The sequence below is a fragment of the Phoxinus phoxinus genome (assembly GCF_949152265.1).
Source record: "Phoxinus phoxinus genome assembly, chromosome: 14".
NCBI lineage: Eukaryota > Metazoa > Chordata > Actinopteri > Cypriniformes > Leuciscidae > Phoxinus > Phoxinus phoxinus.
In genome coordinates, this window is record NC_136889.1 from 15,076,423 (window position 1) to 15,087,862 (window position 11,440).

Below are 11,440 nucleotides of genomic sequence, written 5' to 3' on the forward strand. Positions count from 1 at the left end.
CGTCGCTCTCCTCGGCTGTGAACCGCTCCTGGCGTTCGCCTGGCAAATCCACCGTTATAATAGCAATCCGCCATGGAACAAGCGCGTTTGCTCTTAAAGGGAATGTGAGATGACGCTCTGATTGGTTTATTTCACGTTACGCCCAAACCACACCTATGAATAATGAAGCTACTTCAGACCAGCCCATTTTAGATTTGCGTTGGGCGCAAGAGTCATTTATCCCGCCGGTATAATAGTGTGGCGTGTGACACGAGGGCAGTGTACGGGGGCTTCTTAAAGAATTATAATTAATAAGATTGTATCATTCACATTCCGACTACGCCACTCTGGGAATTTCACCCAAAGAATTAGAATAAGCCCAACAAAAGGCACACACAGGTTCGTATCACCTAATGAGGTCAGAGACATGGGTCATGGTACAAAACTTTTATTGACAATTCTAAAAAGGGAACAATAAAAAGGATATCAGGCACTTCGTTCAAATTCAATGAACCCCTAAAGGTTTAGAACCTGGTCGAGGCAGGGGCAAGAGGCACCGAGGCAGGGAGTCGTAGCATGCCACCCGCAGACGCAGGACCACTGCACTTCACTGTGCGCGCACACACACACACGCACACGTGTTAATATCAAGCACTGCACACGGTGAGAAAGATACCGTCACCAAAGGAGAATCCTCTGCCCCTGGTGCTCAGGCCCTGCCAACACACACACAAAGAATATACATCAAATACAGAAATAAAATAAAGAAAGGCACTTTACTAGTTGGAAGGATTATAAATGCTCAAAATCAAAGTAACCAAAACACTATAATTAATGAATTGAAGTAAACAGTTGGGCAAAAATAACCAGATGTCAATGGCAGCAAAACATATAGAAATCAATAAAGGAAAAACACAACTTCCAGCAAAATGGTTAAACAAACCGGTCCAACAATTTGGAATGAGTTAAAGAAATGAACTATTATTTCAGAAAATAATAAGAAAATAAAGAGTTCAACTTTAACCCTTTAAGTGTCACGCCCCTTTTTTTGAATATACATGAAAATGCACTTTCCGAACTTAAATGCTTGTAACTCAAGAATGCTTTGGAATATGGATGTAAGATTGGTCTTGTTTTAAAGAAGAAAATTAGCAGATTTTCAATAAAGTTAAATAAATTAAGAAAGTGTAACAGAAAAAAAGTTATAGAAGTTTGAGTTTAGGAAAATATAAAAATAAAAAATTTAATTATTCATATTTTATATAAAATATATTTTTTCAAAACCCTGGTGACTCTAAAACTGCACAAAAATCAAAGCCAAAAATCTGAACAAGTTGTGTTTTAAATTTTAGGTTGATATCTCAAAAAATGAGCTTTCAGTAAGATTTTGTTTGGGCGCAGTACCACACTTTTTCACTAGTTGACATTACTGCCCATATAAGGGCGCCTCCATTTCCATATGTGTTTTTTCTTAATTTCTAAAACATTTTCAGACCTTTTTTTCTAAAATAATTGAACAAATGCTATCTTTTGAACTCTTGGCATGAAAACAAACTGAGGTTTCTACCATTTTTTTCATAATTTTTCATATTCATCACTATTTCAAAATAAAGGACTGAACACCTTAGGAGTATGAAAATATTATTGTTGCAAATTGATAAATTACAGCTCCTCTGTAATTTATTTTGAAAATCAGTCACCAAATATGAAAACTAGAGATTGTAAGCTTTCAAATGATATATAGTTTGTCAATATTAGTTTAGGTTTAGTATAGGATATTACTATTTTAAATATATAATGAATTTGGGCCCACCGGTGGGCCGGTGACACTTAAGGAGTTAAAGCAAAATCAAATACAAATAAAAAACAAAATAGAAAGAACCAAAATATATTAGAATGAGAGAGGAACAAAGATGGCAGTTCAGATGTTAGCACCAATCTCTGTAGTTAATCTCAACTCGAAGAAAAATGAAAACTACATAAAGTCAAAGCGAAACTAAAAGAAATCAACTAAAGCCCCAACGTGCAGTTGGATCAGTTGACAGTAACAGTTGCAGCCGAATTGAAACAGGACAGCACTGCGGCCGTAAATGAACACGAAGAACCCCGTCTGGAATGAGTTATAGCCCTTTATGGACCTATAAACAACATAAGATTGTTACTCTGCTAGATAAATTCTCCAAATTAATACGCACGTAAAACTAATACATACCGATCGTCGAGGAAACAGAAACGTAGCTTTCTCTAGAAGGGAACTCAGGTTCTCACAACTGAGAAAGGGTAAAGATTAGGACATATTCTTAAATACGACTAGCACTTCAAAGGCACGCATGTCATGCAACAGCGCACGATTAGCAAACTCTCCCTACCTTCTCCAGCATCCAGATTCCGTACGCGCATCCAGTACACGCAAACAATAACAATCCTAACGAGCTTGTGCAGCGGGGGACAGCAGCACACTCTTCAAAGCGAAGCGGTGTCTCTAAGGTACATTAAAAGAACGCATTTCACATAACTGAATACAATTCAGGAGCTAAAAACAACTAGCAGCGCCTTCCCCTTACCGGCTCGGGTGCTCGCATCCGGTTTCCAGGAAGCAGTGGCGGAAGCGCGTTAATGACGCGGTGATTCAAAACATGACGCCTGACGAGCGGTAACTGCGCTGCGGTTTTAAAGCCCAGGAGCACCGATGATTGGATAGACTGGCCATCAATATCAATGATTAAAACAAAACAAAAACGCCCTCCCTGCCACATCTACCCCATCATTCTGCATCGGCGCCCCGACGATGGACTAATGTCAATTACCAAGACACCCCTCCAATTTACTAACTCCAAGGTCTAAACAAGGCTGAAATGCTATGGGTTACGATCCCAGGAGCACCGGTTACTCGATTCCTTACCTCTCCCACAGCCCGGGGGAGACGATGCAAATTCGAATGCTGACCTGCTCCGGCTCGGCCCGAGCGCCGAGGGGAGACCCCCCTCTCATTATGGAAACTGGGAGGAGTTTCACTTTCTCCCACTATAGGTTCTACACCCCGTTCCTCTGACTCCCTCAAAGCCACACCACCAGGAGGTGGGTCCATAGGCCATCGCTCTTCCTGTACCTCAAGCTGTGCTGGGCGCCCAACACCCCACGGTCCCATACCCTGAACAATCTGAGGAGTCTCTGGCACCAACAACATAAAATCGTCATCATACTCTTGAGGGTCATCTTGGGCTTCCACAACACCTGTAGGCTGATTGACAGGCGTAACGTCCTTCCGGACACAAGCCTTCAACAGAGAACGATGCACTCGGCGTACCTTGCCCAAATCTGAAACTGGCGCAATGGCATACACAGCACCTCCCTCCTCAGGGGACCGGATCACCTGATATGTCACCGAACTCCACAAGTCCTGGATCTTGTGGCGACCCCGCACTGCATGATCTCGTAGGTAGACTAACTGACCCTCTGACAAAGGTAGATCGCGAACATGTTGGTCGTGCTGCCTCTTGCGACGGTCAGCCGCAGCTTTCAGGCGCTCACGTGCTCCCTCAAAGGCAACTTGCAACCGCCTACGATGTTCTATGACCCAGCTGTGTACGCTTCCGGCGGCCGGTTCTGGCACTCTACCAAGCAAGAAGTCGATCGGCAACTGAGGTTCTTGCCCAAACATTAAGTAATGTGGAGACTCTCCTGTCACTTGATGGGGAGTGGTATTATAACAAAATATCACTTGAGACAAACAAGACACCCAGTCCCTCTTCCTAGAGCCCGGCAAGGTTCGCAACAAGTTGTACAAAGTGCGATTAAATCGCTCACATTGCCCATTACCGGCCGGGTGGTATGGGGTGGTACGAGATTTCCTTACCTGATAAAGCTCGCAAAGCTGCCGAATAAGAGCGGACTCAAAGTTCCGGCCCTGGTCTGAATGAATTCTGCCCGGAACACCGAATTTGTAAAACCACTCTTCAACCAAAATTTGGGCTACGGTCTCAGCTCTTTGGTCTCGTGTAGGTACCGCCATAGAAAATTTACTAAACACATCAGTCATCACCAATATGTTTTCCTGTCCGGAATGTGAGGGCTCAAGCACAGTGAAGTCAATCGCAAGGACTTCATTAGGCCTCGAAGCCAGTAAATGGCCCATAAAAGCCCGAGCTATTGGCCGATTATCTTTGGCGAGCTGACAACGTTCACATTCTTGACACCAAAAGGTAATATCAGCCAACATATTTGGCCAATAGCACCGCTGCCGAATCAACTCACTGGTGCGCTCCACCCCTTGATGCCCATGTTGTTGGTGGAGCTGCATCAAAACCTCTTTCCTCAAAACATCAGGCAACACTAATTGGTAACATTCTTCACCTCCGTCAGGACGAAATACTTTCCGATACAACACTCCTTCCCTCGTCTCTAATCGATTCCATTGTTGGAGGAGAGTCAAACATGGTTTAATCAACTGATGCCGCTCCTCGGGCCCCGGCCGCCGGCCCTGCTCCCAGAACTTTATTACTGGTCCGATAACGGGATCAGTCTCCTGCATAGATCGCAGGTCATGAGTAGAATAGCCTGGCAACGCACTCACTGCCCTCACATCTACCTGTGCTGCACATCCTATGCCAATGGCCTGCTGTAACAACTCAGGGACTACGACACCTGCAGCCAAACCCCCAAGCTGACCTCGAACCACCGGGTTCTGGCGAGAGAGAGTGTCTGCATTACCATTGCTCCTTCCTGACCTATATCTCACCTCAAAATCAAAAGCGGCTAGCTCTGCAGCCCAACGTTGCTCTGTAGCTCCGAGCTTCGCTGTAGCTAGATGACTTAAGGGATTATTATCCGTGAACACAATACACTTGTGCCCTAGAAGATATTCCCTGAATTTTTCAACCATGGCCCACTTGAGCGCCACAAACTCTAATTTCATTGAGCTGTAGTTGGTCATATTACGCTCAGTGGGCCTTAGGCTACGACTGGCATATGCTATGGGTCGGGTTTTCCCTTCAAATTCTTGGGACAAAACCGCCCCCAGCCCCCCATGACTAGCGTCTACTTCTAGAATGAAGGGTTTGGAAAAGTCTGCGTAAGCCAGTACTGGGGTGGATGTTAACCTTATTTTTAAGGCCTCAAATGCTGTCTGACAGTGCTCGGTCCAGACAGAAATCAGACTCTGCCCCCTTCGCTTACCTGACTTACCTCCCATCACCTCAGCAACTAACTTATGCAGAGGGGCTGCCAATTTGGCAAACCCCTCCACAAAGCGCCTATAGTAGCTCGCAAAGCCAAGAAACGTTCGTAACTCGGAAACGGTCTCAGGGCAACGCCATTTTGCAACAGCCTCGATTTTACCTGGATCTGTTGCCACCCCTTGCGCCGATATAACATGCCCCAAGTACTTAACTTCTGGCCTGAAGAAAGCACATTTCTCCAGCTTTGCCTTGAGTCCTTCCCTCTCTAACCGACTCAAGACCATCTCCAATCTCTCTAGATGCTGGGCAACGGAGGAGGAAAACACAACAACATCGTCAAGATACAGAAGCAGGGACTGACACCGCTGATCACCAAATAGTCTCTCCATTAACCTCTGGAACGTACTCGGAGCGTTGCAAAGTCCAAAAGGCATACGGTTCCATTCAAATAATCCAAACGGCGTACAGAACGCAGTCTTGGACTTATCTGGCTCTGAAACAGGAACCTGCAAATAACCGCTGGCCAAATCCAGTGTAGAGAACCAGCGAGCCCCCCCTAGTGAATCCAAAGATTCCTCGATACGAGGAAGAGGAAATGCGTCCCTCCTAGTCTTGGCATTCAGGTGACGGTAGTCTACGCACATACGCAGACTACCGTCCTTCTTTTTGACTAGCACAATCGGCGATGCATAAGGGCTACAACTTTCACGAACTATTCCAGCCTCCAACAACTGGTGAATATGGGTTTTTACCACCTCATATTCAGAAGGGGGTATCCGTCTGTATCGTTGACGCACTGGGACATTATCCAATAAAGGAATGTCATGGGAAATGAGGCGAGTACAACCTAGATCGTTCTCATGACCTGAAAATACTGCTTCGTATTTCTGCACCAGAGCTCTAACCTGAGCCTGTTCTGATTCTGACAAAACCGATAAATCAATAGACTCCATCTGTTGGGACAAGGGACTCTCCTGCACACTATGGGACTGGACAGTGGCAATTACTGGCTTTATTTCAACGACTCCTCTTGGCAAACTGACTACGTAAACCTCCCTAAGGTTACCCACCACCGTGGTAGGGCGAAGCATCACATCCACGGTGCCGACATTCACTACCGGCACATAGACAGTCCCTTGAATTACTCTTACCAAAGCAGGTGATGCTAAAAGCCCAGCTGGGAGGCCTGACTCAGGGGGCTCAAATAAAACGGTACTGCCAAAATATTGGGCCGAACAGGTTGCCGCCACTAGCTTAATAGTGCCACCTGGTATGCGACACACCCCGCGTCCACGCACCCGTACACACCCTACTTGATCTAAGCGCTCTCTAGCATTTACTTGCTGGCAATATTGCAGTGCACTCGACACACTTGGTAATTGTGTAACTACAGGTAAGTCGAAGAGGGAGGTGCCATGCTGCCCAAAAAGCTCCTTATAACACCGGCCAAGAATGTTCATCCCCAGTACCCCAGGGACATCCACACTCATGCCTCCAGGAGGATCCCGAACAACCAGTACACCACAACCAACGACAAGCCTGCCACAAATCTCCACATCTAGCTCCAAATATCCCATGTACGGGATAGTAAGCCCATTGGCTGCTCGAAGCTGTAGCCACTGACAATTTTGAAGACGATCCTGACCCCATGGTTCAAAATGTTGTCGAAAGCAACGTTCAGTGATAGTTGTTACCATAGAACCAGTATCCACCAAGCAGGACACTGAAACACCTCCCATAAGGGCAACCACATGTGGGCAAGAGGAGATTAAATGGGGGACTGAACTGCGTACACCTATCCTACTTGAGTCAATTACTTCCCCACCCAGGCGGTGACTCTGCGACCTGGTGGGAACTAGTTTTCCGATGGCCGGGAGGGACGTAGCCGTCCATTCTCAGCTGTAGTGGGACCTGCCACCGGCTGGGAGGGATTTGGGAAATTACGTTGCCCATCACACTCACGAGCAAAGTGGCCCGGTCTCTGACACCGCCTACATATAACTGGACCAGAACGAGGGGAGCGACTACGTGTATTAGATGGATGGAGACGGGCAAAGGTTTGAGTAAGGTGATTCAACTGCTGCTGTTGCTGTCGTAACATTTCCCTCAGCTCACCAAACTCTGACTGCTGTGGCGACCCAGCTGTTTCAACTGGTGCCCCACCATGTACCCCATATTGAATACCATATGCTAGTGGGACCGACTGACTACGCCCTCTTGACCCTCCAGGCATCCCCTCCTGTACCCACCTAATTGCTTCACCGCGAACCTCCAATAAGGTAGCAGTGGGCTGGCGGCGAACCAACTGCTTCAGCTCTCGCCTAAGGGTGCTGTCAGCGACGTGCTCTACAAATTGGTCCCGCAACAAATTTTCTGCATTTTGCATGACATGCGGCGCCCGATTCTTAACCCTTTCTAAAAGGCCCATAAGCGCAAGAGAAAATTCTAGCAGAGTCTCACCCTCCTGCTGCTTCCTGGAAAAGAAGGCCTCCTGTAACGCTACATAAGACCGGGAACACCCATAAAGATCACGCAGCGCCTTAATAATCCTATCAGGGTCTCCGCGTTCTAGATCAGGACGATACCTTATCTCTTCTCTTGCCTCTCCCTCTAAGTGGTCAAAAAGGAAGAAAGCTTGATCTGCATTTGACATGTGGCGCACCCTCATACACGCCTGTGCCTCCTCAACCCATTCGTCAACATCCAAACCCGATTTGCCATTGAATTTTGGGCAGCGTCGATCTCGCGGTACAAAAACAAATCGTTCAGGTGCAACCGTACCAAGTGGTTGAGGCGTCACAGGCGGAGCAGTAGAGGTACCGGGCAAGGCTGCATCAGGACCAGGCAATCCAACTGGTGCCTGTGCCTGCTGCAACCTTACGTTGTCAGCTCTCAACTGGGCTACCAAATCTCTCAATTCTTGTAATTCATCCTCCATTTTGATGTTAATTGACTTTTTCCTTTTTAAAGAAGAAACTTACCACTGCAAGGAAGAAGACACCAATTGGAACAACTCCGGCACAATGCACTGCTGTCCTGTTTCAAAAAAACAACCCACAAAACACAGAGAAAAAGAACATACAAAAAAAAAACAATGTCTCTGACTCAAAGTTATGGTGAATCCTGCCGACTGCGCCAAGATGTGGCGTGTGACACGAGGGCAGTGTACGGGGGCTTCTTAAAGAATTATAATTAATAAGATTGTATCATTCACATTCCGACTACGCCACTCTGGGAATTTCACCCAAAGAATTAGAATAAGCCCAACAAAAGGCACACACAGGTTCGTATCACCTAATGAGGTCAGAGACATGGGTCATGGTACAAAACTTTTATTGACAATTCTAAAAAGGGAACAATAAAAAGGATATCAGGCACTTCGTTCAAATTCAATGAACCCCTAAAGGTTTAGAACCTGGTCGAGGCAGGGGCAAGAGGCACCGAGGCAGGGAGTCGTAGCATGCCACCCGCAGACGCAGGACCACTGCACTTCACTGTGCGCGCACACACACACACACACACGCACACGTGTTAATATCAAGCACTGCACACGGTGAGAAAGATACCGTCACCAAAGGAGAATCCTCTGCCCCTGGTGCTCAGGCCCTGCCAACACACACACAAAGAATATACATCAAATACAGAAATAAAATAAAGAAAGGCACTTTACTAGTTGGAAGGATTATAAATGCTCAAAATCAAAGTAACCAAAACACTATAATTAATGAATTGAAGTAAACAGTTGGGCAAAAATAACCAGATGTCAATGGCAGCAAAACATATAGAAATCAATAAAGGAAAAACACAACTTCCAGCAAAATGGTTAAACAAACCGGTCCAACAATTTGGAATGAGTTAAAGAAATGAACTATTATTTCAGAAAATAATAAGAAAATAAAGAGTTCAACTTTAAAGCAAAATCAAATACAAATAAAAAACAAAATAGAAAGAACCAAAATATATTAGAATGAGAGAGGAACAAAGATGGCAGTTCAGATGTTAGCACCAATCTCTGTAGTTAATCTCAACTCGAAGAAAAATGAAAACTACATAAAGTCAAAGCGAAACTAAAAGAAATCAACTAAAGCCCCAACGTGCAGTTGGATCAGTTGACAGTAACAGTTGCAGCCGAATTGAAACAGGACAGCACTGCGGCCGTAAATGAACACGAAGAACCCCGTCTGGAATGAGTTATAGCCCTTTATGGACCTATAAACAACATAAGATTGTTACTCTGCTAGATAAATTCTCCAAATTAATACGCACGTAAAACTAATACATACCGATCGTCGAGGAAACAGAAACGTAGCTTTCTCTAGAAGGGAACTCAGGTTCTCACAACTGAGAAAGGGTAAAGATTAGGACATATTCTTAAATACGACTAGCACTTCAAAGGCACGCATGTCATGCAACAGCGCACGATTAGCAAACTCTCCCTACCTTCTCCAGCATCCAGATTCCGTACGCGCATCCAGTACACGCAAACAATAACAATCCTAACGAGCTTGTGCAGCGGGGGACAGCAGCACACTCTTCAAAGCGAAGCGGTGTCTCTAAGGTACATTAAAAGAACGCATTTCACATAACTGAATACAATTCAGGAGCTAAAAACAACTAGCAGCGCCTTCCCCTTACCGGCTCGGGTGCTCGCATCCGGTTTCCAGGAAGCAGTGGCGGAAGCGCGTTAATGACGCGGTGATTCAAAACATGACGCCTGACGAGCGGTAACTGCGCTGCGGTTTTAAAGCCCAGGAGCACCGATGATTGGATAGACTGGCCATCAATATCAATGATTAAAACAAAACAAAAACGCCCTCCCTGCCACAATAGCAACAGCGCCCGAGATATGCCCACTAAGTTACTTGCGTTTCGCGTTTGATACTTGCGTTTCAGATTGTTAAAATATGGCCCAATATGTGATAGGCAGATCTTGTGTAAAGTTGTTTTTCAAGAACACAAAAAGAGTTGTTGAACGCGCCAATGCAAGCATACTAATGCATGCAACTGTGACCTAAACCTTTCTTCTTCTTTTTGCATGAGACTGCAAACTTGCTGGATTCTGTGTTGCATGTAAGTGAGCAATATTGATTTCTACATCACTTGTATTAGTTTTCCATCTTTAAAGTAATCATTTTATGTATAATAAATGTGATAGTTGTCATTAATGGTTGTCAGTTAATATTAGTTACTAGAATGTTAATAGTGAATCCTCATTTGTTCCTGTGTAGTTATTGTTGCACACTTGAAGTACGAGACCGTAGACAAGCGTGAGGAAATGAAAATCAAGTTCGTCTTTATTAAAACAACACAAATCAAACAGAGCACACTAAAAATGCATCTCTTTTTTACTTCCTCCCTCGTCTTTCTTCAGGACCCCGGGAAACTTTTATCTAGCTGTCCAACTTACGCCTGATAGTGCTCTGCATTTATTCACATTGTCTTTAAATTAATACCAATGGACAGGGGTAAATAAAAGAACAATTTAATACAGCAAAACATGCATCTATACTTTAAAAGGGGGAGTTCACAAATTGTCACCATAACCACTATAGTTGCCACATTATTCATTAATGATGTAACCAAATTCTAAAGTGTTACTGAAATTGCCATGTTGTTCTTTGACACATGTCAGAAAAAGGTAAAATAAATGTAAAGTTGGCTTGTTGCTGGGGCAGCACCCTCAAAGGTACACCCTTTCAATCCTTAAAATGCATATCTCAAGGTTATTTTAGTAGTAACTAATTAGTAGTTTAGTAGTAATATGTTCCCTTAATGTAATTTGCACTTTTTCTTTTGTCAGTGCAACATAAAAACGAAATTCCATTTGGTTGTGTATATCAACCTTGTCAATGACATACAGTATGGAAATATCATTTTTATCTGCATAGTGAGCCAAACAGTAGTTTTGAATTTAAAGGTCTACTGTACCTCTAAAACATATAGATGCAAAACAATTGTATAACTAACCTCCACATTATGACAGTTTACACTGTTGTTCATCACAGCAGGCTGACTGAATAGTGAATTGGCGTTAATATTTAATTGTAGGTGGAGATATGTTAATGTACTTGTGATGTCATAACCATACTGGTTTATGAATGAGCCATTTTTTTCAGCGTAGTTTTCATAAATGGCCTGGTTGGGATTAGGTATGGAGGTTATCAATCTCTTTTATTTAAAAAATACAATAAATCCCTATGTTCCATGATGTATCCCCCTTGAACTATGTAAAAATGTATGATCGTTCTTATTCCGTTGAATTCACATAAAAAAGACAGCCATTA

The 11,440-nt window shown here is 44.3% G+C and overlaps 1 long non-coding RNA gene across 1 annotated transcript; it reads right to left on the minus strand.

The window, feature by feature from the left end:
* Positions 1-259: 259 nt before the first annotated feature.
* LOC307010660 lies at positions 260-9,961 on the minus strand. Its single transcript, XR_013800232.1, has 3 exons — positions 9,792-9,961; positions 8,138-9,709; positions 260-695 (listed from the first exon to the last, which is right to left on the minus strand). It is a non-coding gene; the product is annotated as an uncharacterized lncRNA (long non-coding RNA).
* Positions 9,962-11,440: the final 1,479 nt, after the last annotated feature.